Raw genomic sequence first — 14,189 nt, 5'->3', positions numbered from 1 at the left:
ACCTACTCAGTCTCACACACTCACTCACATATACAGTCAGAGACTGATGCACCCATTCACTCATCCACTCAGAGACTCATGCACCTACTCACAGACCCACTCAGAGACTCACACGGCCACTCACAGATGCACTTAGATGCTCATGCACCCACTCACAGACCCACTCAGACAGTCATGCATGCACTCACTCACCCATTCAGAAGCTTATACACCCACTCACAGAAACACTCACACGCTTACTCATTCACTCACAGTCCCACTCAAATTCATTCATCCATTCACAGACTATCCAACCCCAGCGCAGGAAACAACGACATCACCCCATCGCAAGACCTCTGCAACTCCCTCGCTTCATACTTCCACAACAAGATCACGGACATACACAACAGCTTCAACAACCAACCAACGCACACCATGACCGAACAACCACCCCCCACCACCACCTTCCACGCCTGGACCCCGATCAGCACCGAAGACACCATCCGCACGATGAACTCCATCCACTCCGGATCACCAACCGACCCCTGCCCTCACCACGTCTTCAACAAGGCCGACGCTGTCATCGCACCCCACCTGCGAGACATCATCAACACATCCTTCAACACCGCCACCTTCCCTGAGAGCTGGAAGCACGCCGAACTCAGCGCTCTACTCAAAAAACCAACAGCGGACCCCACCGAACTCAAGAACTACCGCCCCATCTCGCTCCTCCCGTTTCCAGCCAAAGTCATCGAGAAGACCGTCAACAAGCAGATGGCCGCCTTCCTCGAGACGAATGGATCCCTCGACCCTTCACAGTCCGGCTTCCGAGCCAATCGCAGCACCGAGACCGCCCTCATCGCCGCCACCGATGACATCCGAGCCCTGATGGACAACGGAGAAACAGCGGCCCTCATCCTCCTAGACCTCTCCGCGGCATTCGACACTGTCTGCCACCGCACCCTAGTACAGCGCCTCAGCAACGTCGGAATCCAGGACAAGGTGCTGGAATGGATCATCTCCTTCCTCGACGGAAGAACTCAGAGAGTCCGCCTACCACCGTACAAGTCAGAGGCCTCCGAAGTCATCTGCGGCGTCCCTCAAGGATCCTCTCTGAGCCCCACCCTCTTCAACGTCTACATGAGCCCCTTCGCGGCCATCGCACGCCAACACAACCTCAGCATAATCTCCTACGCCGACGACACCCAGCTGATCCTCTCCCTGACCAACGACCCCGCCACCGCCAGAGCCAACCTACACGAAGGGATGAAAGAGGTAGCCGAGTGGATGACGACCAGCCGCCTGAAACTGAACTCTGACAAGACGGAGGTCCTTATCCTGGGCTCTTCACCCTCCGCCTGGGACGACTCCTGGTGGCCTCCCGCCCTGGGCACCGCACCCAAACCGACAGACCATGCACGCAGCCTGGGCTTCATCCTGGACTCCTCCCTCTCCATGACCAGGCAAGTCAACAACGTCTCCTCGGCGTGCTTCAACATCCTACGCATGCTACGGAAGATCTTCTGGTGGATCCCCACCGAGACCAGGAAGACCGCCACCCAGGCCCTCGTCACCAGCCGACTGGACTACGGCAACGCCCTCTACGCCGGTACCACCGCCAAGCTCCAGAAGAGACTCCAGCGGATCCAGAACGCCTCAGCCAGACTCATCCTCGACATCCCATGAACCAGCCACATCTCCGGACATCTGAGAGACCTTCACTGGCTCCCCGTCAACAAAAGAATCACCTTCCGCCTCCTCACCCACGCACACAAAGCCCTACACGACCAAGGCCCGAGCTACCTCAAAGCCGCATCAACTTCTACGCTCCCAAACGCCACCTCCGATCAGCCAACCACGCCCTCGCCGCCGTCCCCCGCATCCGAAGAGCGACTACAGGAGGAAAGTCCTTCTCCTACCTGGCCGCCAAGACCTGGAACTCCCTCCCGGCCGACCTGCGCCTGACCCAAGACCACCTCTCCTTCAGGAAGAAGCTGAAGACCTGGCTGTTCGAGCAGTAGCGGCACCCCTCCTCTCCCAGCGCCTTGAGACCCTACGGGTATGTAGCGCGCTCTATAAGTGTCACTGATTGATTGATTGATTGATTGATTGATTGACCCACCCAGACACACACACACCAACTCCCTCCATCAGAGGTTCACACACCCATTCACAGACTTACTGAGACATTCATGCACTCCATCACACCCCCACTCAGAAAGTAATATAAGTACTCCCAGACCCACCTAGAAGCTTATGCACCCAATTACACAGATACTTAGACACTCCAAAAACTATTCACACAGGCATTGTCACATACATAGAGCCAAACTGAGAGATTCACAATGGAGTCACAACTCTAATTTTTGTTTCGAAAAAAGCATTTAAATTGAAAATTATTTAGTGTTTGGTAATAGGGTGGCTTTTAAAAACAGACTTTTGGTTTATTGTGTGTAGATGATAACTACACATAAAACAGGATGCAGACTTTCAAGTTGTTAAGGAATATCCTTTTGCCTTTCTCAGAGGAATGTGCTCCATCACTTCTACATGTATGCTCCATGTTAAAGCACAAGTTGCTGGTGCAAGTAGTAGTCCCCAAGGAATGCCCTCATTAGAGGTGTTCATCCAACATGACGTTCCCCAATATTGCATACCTCCAACAGTTGCAATGGTCAAGAAATCACAGGTCTTTAACTATGCCTCATGACCCAGCCCTTCAGTCACTCAATTACACTAGCCAAAGATACACATTGCCCCTGCTGGTGCCACATTGATTAGATTGTTGGAATCACCTAAAACAGAAAGAAAAAGTTAGTTATGGTCATCAGTATTAGACCTCCAGGCACCCAGTGGCACCTGCAGAAGTGCAAGATCGCTATCCCCCATAGACAAAAGGCTGTGACCTAGGTAGCTGGTGTGCTTCCAAGTCTAGATAAATGCTTCCCCATAAGGTGAGAGCTGCCGTAGCTCCCAACAGCCGGCAGTAGGTGCCCACAAGGCACAACGAAACCCCTCGGCCCGTCACAATGTTCTACCAAATAAGTACCTTGTGGCGTTATCGAGGAAGAAGGAGCCAGCGACCTTGGACGGAGGCCTCAATTTCAGGCACAGTTTTCCTACTGATCTGGAGATCGAAGACAGTCTCAGCTCCCAGCTCCCAGCTCAGGTCCCCCAACTCCATTCAGACAACACACGCGCTAGAATGCAAGCTAGCAGAGGCCCCTTGATTGCAAACACTGGTCCCTTGGACTCTGCATGCTTCCCCCGCACTCCTCAAACTCCTCATGTCCTGCCACCTCAGTTAGGCTGCTGATCTTTATGAGCACACTCCTCTGCACAGTGTGATGATGCTGTATATCAGGATACTCCTTGTCCTAATCACTTCCATCTGTTTCCGCCGCACCCTTCTTGGTGTTTACAATCAAATAGCACTTGTTACAATGCATGCATTTTCTACGCATGCCATTACAACGCAAGTTGTTACAATAATGCGTTGTTACATCGCATACCATTACAACGCAAGTCGTTAGAACCACTTGCTGTAGGGGGGCACTGGAGTTTGGAATAGTATAATTTACTATTCCAACTCCAGTGTGTGCAACGGTAGGGAAGGTGCGGAATTGAAAATCCAATAAATCCAAGACCTTCTGCCCCATACAGCAAGTCGTTATAACTACTTGCATTGGCATGCGATGTAACAACGCGTTGTTGAAATTACTTGCATTGTAATGGCATGCAATGTATCACATGCACTGCACTGTAAACGACGTTTCCCTTATGATGGAAATGGAGAGATCCTTTTTGTCCCTGGGATCTCGTGGACAGGAGGCCAGCCGATCTGCCCTTGGAGAGTGTGGTAAATTAATTTACCTATACATTTTTACCGTATAATTATCAATACAAGACAGCTCATTAAAATGAGAGGCAGAGTCCGTGGTATCTGAGTCATACGGGTTTTAATGGACAATGATCCTCGAGGATTGATATCATGTTCCGTCACCACTAAGGTTCGGGAAGGGACAGTCAACGTTTTATTAACATTACACATTATATATAGTAAAACTTTACAATTGAATCCAATACAGTAGGCGTAACAGGTGAAAAGAGAGAGATAAGAACACATGTGCGTAAGAGGAGGCGTGAAAAGAGGCGTACACATGGGCGTGCACTGTACATGTCAGAGAAACGTCACAAGAATCGTCACATGTGGGTGGATACATAGGGAAAAGTTGCAGAATCAGCAAAAACCCTTCACCTGTATGCGCGCGCAACTAGCATGACGTGCAACTGGGGGCTTTGACTTTAGCACTAGTGGAGGAGACTGGTGTCTGGAGTGTCAGGGCAACCTGTACCTATAGCATATCTGGTATCTCATGTTTAGAGGATGTAGTGTCTGAAGTAAAAGGTCTCTCGGGCAGGGGCCATCCGATACTGAAAAGCTGGTGAGTGCATACGTGTCTTGGTGCAACGTGCGGAGCCGTGGGCCTACCATGGTAACGGAGTCAGTAAATCACTTGCAAGGAGGACAGAAAAGGCCGGGCCCTTTGCTCTGCAGCCGGGAATATGTTTACCTATTTCACTAGACTGGAATGGGTTTTCGAGGAGGCTGAGCAGATAACTGTAGGCAAAACATGAATTTGGCAAGCAGTCCAGGCCGAGCCGGGCACCGCTGCGCTGGCAGGAAGTAAGGCAGGGGTCAGGGATGCGCACAGCTTTCGGAGACAGGAGAGATGAGGCAGAGAGGCAGAGAGGCCTCGTTTAAGGGCCTAGCTCGACTGGGCCAGGAAACATGGAGAAAACGTGTGCGAAATTCAGAAGTGCACCATGTAAAGACGGTGGCACCGTATACCTAGGAAGATATTTAACGAGAGTTCTTGGTATGGTTGGATAGCTTACATGTTAAGGATGGACGCAAATGTATTTGCGTCTGTCTAGCATGTACAGAACAGAAGTTACACGACATACATGGAACATGGGTGCATGGATAGGGTGCGAGTGGGGGACATATTGGCTACCTAAAAATTTCTATTACCTCATTCCCTCCTTGGACCCTACTACACCCTTTAGGATATATCTATATTCATGAGACCATCTATCTGTTCATAAAGCATCATTTGTTCATCTTTCTTGATTCGGGAACGGGAACGTGTACTTGGACGGGGAATACAAGCTGTGGCGCACAAGCCGCAAATCGCTGGCCCACATTGCAGACAGAGACAACAACTGAATACTATGACCAATATTATTCCTAGGAATGACAACAACTTCCATCCCCAGGCAGATACTACACTCCAGAACCAACCAAGTCCAGGAGCCTGGATTCTGGTGTATCAGATGAGCTATTTCATGAAGCCGAGTTATGGCCTTATAAACGGATGGGGCGTTATTTGGAATAAACACGCAACAACTGGATCCGATGACTCTACAAGCCCCGCCCCTATCTGCCAGGATGACGTCAAGGACAAGGCGATTTTGAAGAACAACAAGTCTCATAGCAGACTGCTCCTCGGTCAGGTTACCTAAAGCAGAAGTAGTCTCGTTCACTACCGCTTCCAAGGTTCTAGTTAACTTGCGTATCAGTTTACTATTTGAGACAGTACCTATGAATGGAAAGAATCCTTTATTGAAATCTATATATTGTTCTAATGTAGTTTCAGTTTGATCGACAAGTGAGATCTTGATCTGCCTTCTATGTCTCACATGTACAAGATGTGGATTTCTGTGATAATCAGGCGGGGCTAGGAAAACAGGTGGCAATAGGAACGCAATATAGCACGTCCCATCCCAATCCAATGGCAGACGTACATAGGCTGTCTGACCACATATGAAATAAGAATGGCGAGAAGCTTTGAAAGTAGACTTTCCTTTATCACTAAATTCGACAGTATTACAATCACTGTGTCCTAGATGTACTGAACCATTCTTTCTGACACACAATTCACCTTTTACTGGTAAAACTGTAATAGACAGCAAATCCGAATTAGTCTCAGACTGCACGTTCAGGATCATGAGGTTAAGCGTAAAATTACCTAATCCATACACTTCATTTTCTAGATCGGTCCCTGTCCTTTGGGGAAGACCTTCTTGGTCTGGGAAACATATTTTATTCATGACTGTATTCAGGTTCCCCCATATCCAATTGCCTTGGGAAACCTGGGACTTACTATCTAGGGAACACATTAAAGTAAACCATGCACCACACGAACCATTATGTGTGAACGGATAAGGAAAGAGGGGCAGAGCTCCCTTGTACTTCTGATAGGGAGGGAGTCGGCCACATACCCAGCAATTAGTGGCATTGCTGGTCTGGTGTGAATGATGTAACATACGGATGAATGTATTGTTGCGCATGGCTAAACGATAGGATAACTCATGTGGGGGTAAATCACTAAAAGTGTTCTCCACAGTGTCATTAGAGGAAACATGTTCGTGTGAATCAAGAGGAATAAAAACGTGTAACATTAGACTAATACATATAATCGTAAGACTCAGAAGAAACATCGAGATCAAGGCAATTACACATTTGCTGTGCAGAACTTTACAATACACTTTTCTCTTCTCGATACGCCTATCTCTCTGACTGCTGGGGTCTATTCTATACATGTCAGAAACCTGTCTAACCGCTTCACCCAGGGGGACTTAAACAATTAAACGCTGTCTGACTTACTAGACCTTAACTTCATACGGTACTCCTCTTGGGGAGTTTTCTCCAGTAGGGGGAGTTTAGTATCAGTCTCTGTGAGTGGGTTGTCCTTAATCTGAATGTCTGGACACAGTCCGTGAATTTTTTTAACATAGCTCGAATGCAGCCATCCTTTCCTCCCCTCTACTTTAACTGCAGTCCTTGTAGATAATAAAACCAACTTCGGCTGCTTCCATCTGGGTTCCAGCGGACTCTTCCGGTCGAAGTTCCTTACGAGGACCAGGTCTCCTGGGCGGACTTCGTGTGGCTTTACTTGGGTGTTGTCCGGAAAGGCAGCCGCGACCTGTGAACGACAAGATTGTAGTGCAGACATCAATGCAGCCAAGTAATCTGTCAGCATAGAACTGTCAATATCTGTGACTTTACGGGGCATAGGCGTCCCCCACATATTAGGAGGCCTACCGAAGACCACCTCATACGGGGATAGCCCTGTCCTAGAATGAGCTACCATTCGCATGTAAAAGAGTGCAACTGGCAAGGCAACTATCCAATCTACACCTTTCTCGGCACATATTTTGGCTAGGCGTGTTTTCAGGGTCTGATTATGTCTCTCTACGAGACCTGCGGCTTCAGGATGCCAGACACAATGGAACTTCCACTGGTAACCTAACAGGAGTGACACCTGCTTCATGAGCTCGGACGAGAATGGCTGTCCATTATCAGAGTACACGACACGGGGCAAACCGTACCGCGGGAAAAACTCACGTACCAGCTGTTTGGCCGTGGTTGCAGCAGTGTAATCGGGGACTGGATATGCTTCTGTCCATCGGGAAAGAGCACACACGACTACGAGGACATACTTAAATCCTCGACATCTGTCCATCTGGATATAATCCATCTGGAGGACTTCAAAAGGATGGTCAGGAGGATGAAATCCACCCTGTTCCACGGGGACACTTTTTCCTGGATTGAACTGACAACAGATCATGCAAGTACGCACTTTCTGTTTTGCGGCTGCTCGTAAATGCTTGTTGTACCAGAGATTCTGTAAACTGTCTAACATAGCTTTCTCTCCTAAGTGTGCTGGACTATGTGCTGTGTTAATGATGATTTGAACCATAGAGTCGGGGAGGAACCATGTGGCTCGTCCCTTCATCATCCATCCCTGATCTGTTCGGATCCCTCCTTGTTCAGTCCATTTCTTGATTTCGTCCGGTGTAGCATGTGTCTGTATGTCGAGTACATCTAGAATGGGATCCTTAACTGTCAGGCAATGTGTCGATATAGGTGTGTCAACCTTTGTTATGTCAGTCGGAATGACTGTCTGAGTTGTAAATTTGGCTGTACGAACTGCCAGGTCGTTACCCTGGGAAATAGTGTCGGTGACTTTGGTATGTGCTTTGCATTTCATAATGGCTATGGCTGTCGGCAAATGTATTGCTTCTAACAGAGCTTGAATGAGGGGACCATGCTGGATCTTGGTACCGTGAGAAGTTAAAAAACCTCTCTCTTCCCAAAGGACTCCGAAGTCGTGAACGACTCCGAATGCATACTGTGAGTCTGTGTATATGTTGACTTTCTTGTTCTTGGCTATTATACAGGCTTGAGTCAGAGCAATGAGCTCTGCAGCTTGAGCAGATAGAGTGTCTATACAGTGTGTTTCTATGACTTCAGTTTCAGTGGTCACTGCATAGGCGGCCACTAATTCTCCTGTACTTGTTCTCATACATGAACCATCCACATAAAGTGCCAGGTCTGGATCGGTCAATGCAATGTCTGTCAAGTCTTGTCGGGGCTTCGTCACTGTATTAATGACTTCTACACAGTCGTGTGGTGTCGGATCTGGAGTACTCGAGGGTAACAATGTGGCAGGATTAAGTATGTTGCAGCGTCTGATTTCTATGTGCAGCTGGAACAGTGTCAATTCATAACCTGTCAGTCGTGCTATGGTCAAGTGCTGAGTCTGTGTACGGTTCAGAAGTACTTCAATGGAATGTGGAACCTGTACTGTCAAGGGATGTCCTAACACTATTGAATCGCTTTGTCTGATAGCTAGAGCTGTTGCTGCAACTGATTTCAAGCACGCAGGCAGAGCCTCTGCTACTGGATCCAATGTACTAGAAAAATAAGCACAAGGCTTATGATGTCCTGCTTGATCTTGTGTGAGAACGGACAACGCTGTGCCATCGCGTTCAGTGACAAAAAGTGTAAAAGGTTTGCTGTAACATGGTGTCGCTAAAACTGGTGCTTGACATAAGGCTTTCTTCAAGTCATTAAAAGCTTGTGTATGTTCCTGAGTCCAAGGGAGGACAGTCGAAGTCGCTGCCTCCTGTGTTGTCAACTGTATGAGTGGCTTGGCTAGAAATGCATACTGGGGAATCCATTGTCTGCAGTACGAAGTAAGGCCAATAAAGGCCCGTACCTCCTTTTGAGTCTTGGGTTGTGGCAGATGTGCAATTAACTGGATACGATCTGGTGTCAACTGTCTACCACTCTTGGACAGCAAGTGCCCAAGGTATACCACTTGCTGGGCACAGAATTGGAGCTTCGAAGGGGATACTTTGTGCCCCTTTTCAGCCAGGAAATACAAGACTGTCAGTGACGCGCGCTCGCAGTCACGTTCGGTCCGTGCTGTGATCAGTAGATCATCAACATACTGTAGCAGAGCAGTGTCAGTAGACATGTGAATACTGTCTAGTTGTCTTTTCAGTGCTTGGCTGTAAATACTAGGACTTTCCGTGAACCCTTGAGGTGCACGTGCAAATTTAAAGCTTCGGCCATTTAAACAGAATCCGAATAAGTATTGGCTGTCAGGATGAATGGGGACGCTAAAGAAGGCGTTCTTAAGATCAATTACAGTAAAGAACGCTGCTTCGGAATCAATGGCAGTCAGCAGTGATGAGATATCTGGGACCACTGGGTACAATGCATTTGTTCAGCTCTCGAAGATCGATCACCAAACGATAAGCTGGAGGGGCATTTGGGTCAGTTTCTTTCAAGAATCGGGATGATTGGAGAATTACATACATTGGAGTCGGTTTCTACAACCACTCCCTGGGCAATGAGTTCGTCAATAATTTTCAATAAGGCTGCTACAGCCTCGGGGGGCAATTTGTATTGTCTGATTCGGGGCAGTACAACACCTTGCTTGAGTGTGACACGATAAGGAGTAATATGCATACAACCAACATCAGTTGGACCTTGCGCCCATAAATGCTGTGGAACATCTTTCAATCTGACATCAAAATCTCTCAACACATAATGGCCCTGGAAATCACGAAGGAATAATCTCACTCCTTCTGGGGAACAACATATAACAGCTCCTAGAGCTTTCAGTGTTTTAATACCAAGTAAGTTTTCAGGACATGATTTCGTAAGCAATAAATCTGTAGTACGGGACAATGGACCAACTGCAAGGGGAACTGGCTGTGATACTTCGTTAACAATAGGCTTTCCTGAAAAACCAAGGGAAACATTCTGTGAGCCTGAGAGGGGTGCCCCTGGGACCTCGTCATGACTAATGGTAGTTCTGCTCGCCCCCGTGTCAATCAAACATTTTCTGTCTTTCCCTAACACCTGACTATGTACATAGGGACCATCTTGATCTACAGGAACCTCGATAAGGGGCAAGCCAACCTCCCTCTCTAGGCTGTTTCATGTGTACTGCTGATAATCTGGGTATTCGGATTGTGCATACTGATACATTTGCTGTGTGACGTGTTGTGTTGCGGCAATGGGTTGAGGTTGGGGTACAGCTACTGTCTGTTGCTGTGCATGCTGTGGAGGTTGCGGATTCTGGTGAAAATTCTGTTGAACATGTTCTGTTCTAGGTGGACGTGGTCTTTCTTTTGTTTTGCCTGTAGCAATATTGTGTCTGAGAACGGCACATTCATTTATGAAGTGACCTGGCTGCTTGCAATAATTGCAATTTCCTTTAACAGGACCTGTAGGATGACTAGTCTGTGAGTTCTGCGTGTTACCCCTCTTCTGACCATCTGCTGGAACAGACTGGGCAACTAGTACTTTCATTTTAGTGTCTTTCATGCGTCTCTGTTCATGATCGTGTTCCTCTCTAATTCGATTCTGGTGGTACTGTAACATTTGTAACATTTGGGAAGGCGTATTAGCTTGCCATGTACTTTCGACTTTCAATACTCTGTTCTTAACCTGGGGTAAGGAATTCTCCACTAATTTGGTCACAAAAAGATGTGGTAACGACTCACTACTTGTTTTCAGGCCACTATTAATAATAAAACATTTCTCGAATCTCGAATAAAAATCACTAGTGTCTTCGTCTTGTTTCTGTTTGCAGGCTGAGATTGCATCCCAGTCTTCCTTTTTAACTGTCAATAATCTGGGCAAAACCTGTACTAATAATCCTGGTAATGCTTTAGTCTTCTCCCCAAGACCTAAACCTGGGGTACGTCCCTTTTCTTCGTCTTCTAATTCAGCCCAAATAATCTTTTTATCTCCCACCTCCCATTCCTTTTCTTTCAGTTTTTCGTAAATTCCTGCTGGCAATAATACTTTTAGCATTTTGAGAATGTCGGAATATGTGTAATCGCCCATGAGTAACATGTCTTTTAATTCACGGTGGAAACCTGCAGGATCTTTATCGTGACAAGGTACAATTTTCTTCATTTCCAATAATTCCATTTTAGTCAAAGGAGTGTATACGAATACGCGTTCAAGCGTATCATCTGGCTTCCGGATTGGATGTACTTCTCGTAAGGGATTCTGTCTGTCTAGGTGATATGGTTGTCTTACTGGGGGTGGAACGGAAACAAGGCGTGGAGTCAGGAAAGTTCTGTATTTGTGACGTTGTTCTAGAAAGATATCAATTAAATCGGTACCTAGGCCTCTCCATCTTCTCAGGAGTAAGTCTTGCAATAGATTATACAATGGACCTGGATCAGATTGTTGGTTTTCGTACTGTGTAATAAGATGTTGGGTCATGTATATACCAGCTAGTCGCTGTTCTTCTGGAGTAAGGCTTAAAAAGGTTTGCACTACTAAATCATCTTTATATATACTGTCATCCCCGGCCCACTGGACTGCTGACCGGGCGAGTTCCTGATCACGTAAAGTAGTAAGCTCATGATAACCTATTCTTTCTTTCAGAATTTTATCAGTAACTTGGAATATATGTTCAAGAGAACATTGCTCTGGTATCGGGGAAAGGAAACGTTTCTTGTTTTCTAGACGAATGGGTCTGTCGAAAGGTCTATCAAGAGAATACTGTTTAGGGAGTTTCACTCTACCTACGTACGCGACTCTATCCTCAATCTCTGCTGTAGTCTCTGCTTCTACCTCCTCCTCCGAGGAGTCATCCTTGTCTGACTCGGCTTCTTTTTCAGCTTTCTGTCTGGTATGTATCGCTACTATTTCTTTACAGATTTTTCTGGACATGGCATCTATACAATTCTGTTTATCATGTTTACATTCTGCAATATTTTGACTCCATTTTGTCAGTACATTAATTTCTTCTTTAACAACACCTGTCTGATCTTGTTCCCTTATCAAACAATTAATCAAGAATCGTAATAGTAAACCCTGTGTCTCCACTTTCTGATATGCCATGGCTTCACGAATACATTCTGGCCTCTCCCCCGTTCTAATAAAATGATATATGTTGTCTAGATGTTCTGGCATTTCTGGTAATAGCGTCAGATAATCTGTAACACGTCGTAGACGTAACGAGGCTAACATCATGTCTCCTGTCTTGCCAGGTACTGGATCATATCTACAATCCGTAAGATACTGTTTAAGTTTTTCATGAGGCATCGCTTTCGGAGTACGTTGTGTTGCTAATTCTCTCATTGTCATCCTATGTAACTGTGGCGGGGTGTGAAAATGACCTCCTGAAGCACCTCCTGAGGCGCAAGCTTGGGCTTGACCTGACGTCATGGCGGGTGGGAAAGGTACATGTAACGGGACTGACTCTGTGTTGTACCTGACGCAAAAGGATTGAGAGGACCAATAGTAGGGGGACCAGTAGCAGCAGCAGTAGGGGAAGTGACAACAGGTGCGGGAAGTAAGTCTTGGCGTGGAGGGGTCGTGGCTTGATCAACCGGAACATGCTGCGGTACATTATTAGCGGGTTGTACGGGTACATTGGTATATGCGGGAGCTACATCATCTAAATAGGAAGAAAGGAAAATGTCTGCTGCGGTCTTATTGTGACGGAGTTTAGTCGGAACCAATGGTGGTGGCAAGTTACGGGGTACTTCCGGGGTCGCTTTGGGCAGGCCCTCGGCTAGGACTGGATACATGCCTGTAATGAGTGCATTTCTTTGGCGTTCTAATTGTTCTGATCTGACCTGTTCTCCTTCTTCTAGTAACTCTTTTTCTCTGGCTTTTTCGGATTCTTCTCTACTTCTCTCGGCTTTTCTGATTGCTTTTTCTGTTCTTCTATGCGATTCTTTGCGCCACAATTCTATGGCATCTTTCTGAGATTGTCTGGCTTTCTTTTTCCATAACGCTTCTTCTACTCTCATGATGCAATCTGCATCCCATGTCCCTGAGACAGGCCATCTAAACTTCTCTTCCAGATTCTTGGTGTAGTCCACCCATAAGTCTAAATACAACACAGCATCTAAGCCATGTTTGTGGTACATAAAATATCCTGGAGTGTCCCTAGGCGGGACAGGAACTGCTTCTTCAAGTATCCCTTTCCTAGTACCTATCTGACGTAATTTTGAAAACAGCGGCATGACTAGAGTGATTCGGACGTGAACACAATATACACAGTAATAAACAATAAACAATCATTCACCCCACAACATTGAAACACATTAAAACATGTCGGACTGATATTACCTGGAACACAGAAAACACAAAGAAATTCTCGGGATAAAACTGAATAACTGGATGCACTGCTAAAACAGTACAGACCGGTCTCATAGAGAGACACGTCGGACCGTATCCACCTAAGTGAACACGTCAGGACCAGAATTGTGTACCCAACTCTGTCTTTACCAGGCACAAATTAATGAACCCGTCTAGATGCGTTCCCAACAACGGTACTCACCGGGAAGCAAGAAACTGAAGGCCTCGGAAACTGGACTGGACTGCTACGACATCGGACTGGCACGCATCACGCTACCACGCGCTTCGGAACAGGTGGGCCTCCGGACACCTCGGACCTTGCTCTCTCGACTAGGGCTCTGGTTGGGATCCTCCGCATTCCTCACCGCCTCGTCTGGACGCCGGACCGCAGTCTCCGTCTCCCTCGTGGACCCGAGGGAAGAAAGCAGGAAGACCCGCAACGTGCACGGTTTCCGTCGGGGTTGTAGAAGGGGTCGAAAGCCGCGTGACTTCACCGGCGAGTGGGGAAGGGGGGGTCCCTGTTCCGGCGCCAAATTATGTGGTAAATTAATTTACCTATACATTTTTACCATATAATTATCAATACAAGACAGCTCATTAAAATGAGAGGCAGAGTCCGTGGTATCTGAGTCATACGGGTTTTAATGGACAATGATCCTCGAGGATGGATATCATGTTCCGTCACCACTAAGGTTCGGGAAGGGACAGTCAACGTTTTATTAACATTACACATTAT

Source organism: Lissotriton vulgaris, chromosome 3_2 (assembly GCF_964263255.1).
Source record: "Lissotriton vulgaris chromosome 3_2, aLisVul1.2, whole genome shotgun sequence".
Taxonomy (NCBI): domain Eukaryota; kingdom Metazoa; phylum Chordata; class Amphibia; order Caudata; family Salamandridae; genus Lissotriton; species Lissotriton vulgaris.
The sequence above is the reverse complement of the archived record's forward strand: the minus strand, read 5'-3'. Positions refer to the sequence as shown.